The 5,446-nt window shown below is 51.2% G+C and overlaps 1 non-coding gene across 7 annotated transcripts in view; it reads right to left on the reverse strand.

Annotated features, from left to right (window-relative positions):
• The window catches only part of LOC107208924, a 268,455-nt gene that overhangs the window by 29,642 nt on the left and 233,367 nt on the right, over positions 1-5,446 (reverse strand). The window lies entirely within an intron of this gene.

The following is a 5,446-nucleotide window of genomic DNA, read 5'->3' on the forward strand; positions in this document are numbered from 1 at the left end:
CCGGGGACCCGGGGCGGGGGGGCTCGCGGGGGGCCGGGCCTCCCCTCCCGTTCCCTGGGGCAGCGGCCGCCCGGCCGGGAGCGGAGGCGCATCCCAACATCCCGGCCGGGGGCCGGAGCAGTGCTGTGCCCGCCGCAGGGCTCCCGACAGAGGGACGCACTGTGGGGAGACGACGGGACACAGCCGGGGCTGACAGCTCTCCCCCGGCGTCCCACTGCCCCCAGAGCTTGTAGGAGCTGGCTGCACCGCCGCTTTGGCCCCATCGAGCTCGGCCGGGCCCCGCTGAAGCGGCCTGAGAATCCCCAGCCCCGCAGGGTGCCCCTCGCGGACCCTCCCGAGCTGCGGCCACCTCGCTCCTCTGAGGAAGGGAACTGCCTTGGAATAACCTCTCGGTGACTTGAGTCTGAAACACATTTGGAGGGAAGAAGGGCGGGAGAGGGGCTTTAATCAGGGCCTGGCGGGGGACGGGTAGGGACGGGCGCAAAACACAAACAAAACACAGAGATATCCTAAAAGAATTAAATTTAAAAGGGATAAATAAAAAAAAACACAACACAAAAAATAAAAAACAAAGAAAAAAAAAAGAAACCAAAACATAAAGCCACGCTGTACAAGCTCTCGCCCACATGGCAGAGGTCCTGCGAGGAAGCACGCTGTGCCAGTGGATGAGCCAGAGACAAACTCCTGCAGAAACTTCTCCGGCCCGGCCCCGCTCCGTTCCCCGCGGGCGCTCGCAGCGAGGACCCTTCCCCGCCCACGGGCTTCCCCCCGCTTCTGCCCACAGGGCTGCAGCGGCCCAGGCGTGTCCTGCGGGACAGCCGGGCCCGAACCGGCACCACACTGCACGGAAAGGGCCGTCCGTGCTCTCCTCCAACACTGCTAAATTGTAATGAAAAATTGCAGCTTGTTGGGCGCGCTCCCTCCCCCTGTACGCACAGGCGCACACGCTACAAACACACGCACACACAGGCACGCACAGTCACACTCACACACGGCTCAGCCACAGCAAACCCTCTGCGAGCTCCAAAGCAAAGCTCCAAAACCATCCCGCGGGGTTCGGGGTTTCGCTTTGTTCCTCCTCGCCGCTCCGGCCGCCCGCACCTGCCGGCGCAAAGGCTCCACCAAGCCCGGAGCGGTCCCGGTCCCCGGGGAGAGCCGGCCGGTCCCCGGGCAGAGCCGGCCGGTCCCCGGGCAGAGCTGGCCTGTCCCCGGGCAGGGCTGGCCGGTCCCCGGGCAGGGCCGGCCCGCAGGACGGAGCTCGCCCTCCCGCTCTGGCACAGCCAAACGCGCAGCTCCGGGAATTTCCATCCCGGGCTCCTTTTCTTTCCAGTTCGCAAGTGAAACAGCCCCCACACTCACTGTAGCGCTGTACGTCCTCGCCAAGTGAATTGATTCCTCAAAAGCAAAATAGTACCAAGCTCTCGCAATTCCCCGTGCCATCGTCAGAAAAACTGGTTTTAATTACCAAAACTAAAATAGCGGCGGTGCTAACTAGCAGGCGATCAAACCGCAATCAAACTTAAATCTCTGAGCAGTTAGCTATAAACTGTCAGCAATTGAAAAGTAAACCTGGTGCACACAAAGGCTCTGTTTAATTTTCTTGTTGTAATGGCTCTAAATGAGGACCCCATCACTATGCAGTTAAGCGGTGTTGCTTGTCCCCCTGAGGCGCTGATCAGTTCTTTTTAATGTGAGAAAACTGGCAGCTCGAAGCCCGTCAATGGAGCTCCCACAACAAAAGTCCTGAAAAGCTGAATGAATTGGGTTTGTAATTACTGCTTCCCTCTCCCCCCTTGCAGCTTATCTCTTATTCATTCAACATACATTATTGTCACCTAATCGCACACTCCCAACGTTATTTTGGGGTTTTTTTGCCTTTTTTTTTTTTTTTTTTTTTTTTTTTGTATCTACTACTACGGACATGTTTGTTGTAGACATTAAACAAAATAATCCTCCCTTCTTTCTCCCCTCCTCGCCATGAAAAATCTTGAAACGACAGTGTCAGGCGAAGCTGACTGGCGTTAAAAAAGCAAAGACGAAGCTCTTCTGCCGTCAGAATGTCAGCATTTTGCATATATCCTCAGAAATCGCACAACCACCGAAGCAGGTTTTACATTTTAGTATTTGAGTTAGATCAGGATTTAAATGACTGAAGTGTATCTAATCACACCTATCAGTAATGGGCCTCTTTCTTTCAGTGGGACTTACATTATATACTACTTAAATTGCTGGGCTATCTACCTCCTATTCCGAGGCAGATATGCGGCTCTGCTGCCCGTTGGGGACGAGGAGGAATTGAGAGAATACATTCTGCTGTGGGGATCACCGTCACCCCTGATGTCCCAGCTGGCATCAGTGGGCATCTCGAGGAATCAAAACGTGATTTCGGCCGACAAATGTCGGCAAGCGAGAGCCGCGGGCTGGAGCCGGGCTGCGAGGCAGAGCCTCTCCCCAGATCCCCCACCGCAAGAAGCTGTCGGTTGCAGAAATAAGTACAGCTATTACAACCAAATCTACTAACAGTCTAAATAATTAATTGAACCATTGCTCTTTGACCCTTGGAAAGTCCAGTAGGGACCCGTTTGTAGTAATAATACCCCCGAATGAGCCCTTGTCAAATATTCATTTAGTGGTTAATGTGAGCGATTTCCCCCTGGGACAGTCTGTAATACCAGCTTCCCAGCTTTGGCAAGAAACCCTGCTAATCTACCTCTCCAGTTCCACAAAATATTTTAACACCCCAGTACTTAAAAAGCCGTAAAAAAATCACAGGGGAAACTATAATCTTATCCTTGGGTTCACTTCGGCTCTGTAGAAGGTTAGGGAAACATTACACTGGCACTCTTGGGCCGAGCATCACCCTGGCTATAAAATACACAACAATTCACGAGAGGGAAACCACGGAGAGCCCCAAAGGTCTTCAATAACCAAAATAAAAACATACCCACGAGCTCTGCTACACATTTCAGCTGCCATAAACGAAAGCCCAGGATAATGGCTTAGGTGTAAATGGCGTTATTGAATGAGTTGAATTTAAAATGAGCAGTGGACAATGGCGTTCTTCCAAGTAGCACTTTAAAAATAATACTGTTCAGCTGTACATGTAAAATGCTTTGGGTTATCCTCCCTAAACGGATAAATGGATGGATGGATGGATGGATGGATGGATGGATGGATGGATGGATGGATGGATGGATGGATATAAGGAATCTGTCCAAGGGATATCAGGTTTCAACCACATATATTCCAAATCGTACTCCGAAATCTAAGCTTAAACAAATTGCCCATATAAAAAGTTGCTGAATTCACTAAGCCTGAATATGTGGCTTAGTGTCTTTTGTTTAGTGGTATTAGCTTGCCTTCTCTATGCGAATTGTAAAAGGACCAACATTTCCAAATACCCCCCTCGAATATTTTAGTTAGCACTTCAAAAAGGGGCCAGGTTTTATTGCTGTTAATTGGCTAAGATTCGCTTTTAAAAATGGAATCGTGATATCGATTGGGCTTTTATTCCTGGTTCTCTTTTCTCAGCGAGGTGAGCGGGAGTGGGGATGTGGGCTCGTTACCACGTGAATAATCCCCACATGCATTGCAAACGCTCTGAACAAACAGCTCTGAAAAAGAATGTTTTACTCGTTGCATTAGCATAGAAGACACAGAAAAGGTTGAGAATCTGCAAAAATTGTTGTCCTGCCCAAGTACCGAGACGGTGCAGAAATAAAAGGGACAAAGGGAGCTAAACTACAAAACCAGGCAGTGAGAAAATCTCCACGTCTCCTAGTCTGGCACTGATAGTTTTCATCTGGACACCAGGCTTCAAGGATGGAGGCCAGAACTGAGCCTAGGAAATAGCAATACCAAATAAAAGCCACAAGCAGCCAGGTAATTTTGTGTGTGTGTGTGTGTGTATGTGTGTGCGTGTGTGCATTTTACCCAGCAGTCTTCCTCCCCGACCTAAAGCGAAATCCAGTGGCTGACAAGAAATACTGGAGAGAAAAGCTCAGCAACCCTTGCCCCGTGCCGGAGTGCCCACTTTGTGCCTTGCCTAAGCCAAACATCACATACTCTCCTTGCCACGTACCACATGCCATTAGCAGAAGACACGACCAGCTTGCAATCACAGTACTTCAAATCCCAAATTTTGTACCTTTTTCTTTTTAATTATTATTATTGTTATTATTATTTACATTTCCCTCTCGCACGTTTCCTAAGGGAAAACACAGCCGGGTTAGCAGCACCAAATAAGCGCTGGGGCTGCAGCCGGGGCCGCCCAGCTCTGCTGCCCATCGCCCCCTGCCCTGGCCGGGCCCGCGGGGCCTGCTGCCGGCCGGGGCCATCCGCGCACAGCAGAGCCGAGCCCCGTCCTCGACAACTGCGGCTACGACTGTACAAAGTAAAACTCTACCTGGCACGGACGGTGGATCTCTCCTTCTATATGGCGGGCGCCACCGCTTCTCTTTGGGGCTGTGGCCGGCTGCAGAGAGTGTCCGAAACGGGGCTACACCGCGCTGGCAATTTAAGAAATAGGATTCAAGAAAGAGCTGTGATAAAACGTGAAAGTCTCTGGCATTCGACCGTTTTTGTTTGTTTGTTCGGTTTTTGTTGTTTCTTACCTCTGCCTGGCCAACCCTACCCCCGCCCCCACCTCTCACCTCCTCCTGCGCGGCCCGGGAGCCGGGAGAGGAAAGTTTGGGAAGTGGCGGACAAAGGGAGCGTGGAGGGCTGAGCCCGGGCAGGCCGGGCGCGCCCGGATTCCCGGCCGTGGGAAGCCGGCTCTCCTTCTGCCTGCCCAGCGGAAGGAGGCACGGTTGGGAAAAGACAGAAGGATATTATGCGCCTGTAGAAGCCGGCAGGCCGCGGCAGTGCCCGAGGCCCGCCCGCCGCTGCCGCCGGCCCCGGCTCGGCCCCTCCGGGGGCAACAAGTGGCCAAAGGCAGCGGAGACAGAACCCCCCGGAGCCCACCGCACCCCGCGTCCTCGGGAGGGAAGGGACGGAACAGGGAACCAGCCTCTCACTCCGCATTCCCGTCCCCCCCGAAGGAGGCACAGGCTGTTATTCCATTAAAGCTATCGTTCTTTCTCTCTATATATATACATACCTATAAAAATTTTCATGCGTTATATATATATAGTTGCATATTACTGCATTATTTATCGTATTCGGTTGGCTACGATGATACCTTCTACTGCATGAATTATTTAAAAAACATCTTGCGTTACAAAAATAAATCCAAGACTCAAGCGGAACTTCAGTGTCCATATGTCAAAAATTTATTTATCTCAAACTGTGCATAATGGAGTAAAAACTTAACTTGAATATGTACCTGTTATAAGGATGGTATTAGTTCAAATATATACATGGACTGTCGGCAGACTGATTTCAAATAATACAGAGCCGAATCTTTAAAATACAACTACGGAAAATGAGGAGAAAAAAAAAAAAAAAA

Source organism: Parus major, chromosome 9 (genome assembly GCF_001522545.3).
Source record: "Parus major isolate Abel chromosome 9, Parus_major1.1, whole genome shotgun sequence".
Taxonomy (NCBI): domain Eukaryota; kingdom Metazoa; phylum Chordata; class Aves; order Passeriformes; family Paridae; genus Parus; species Parus major.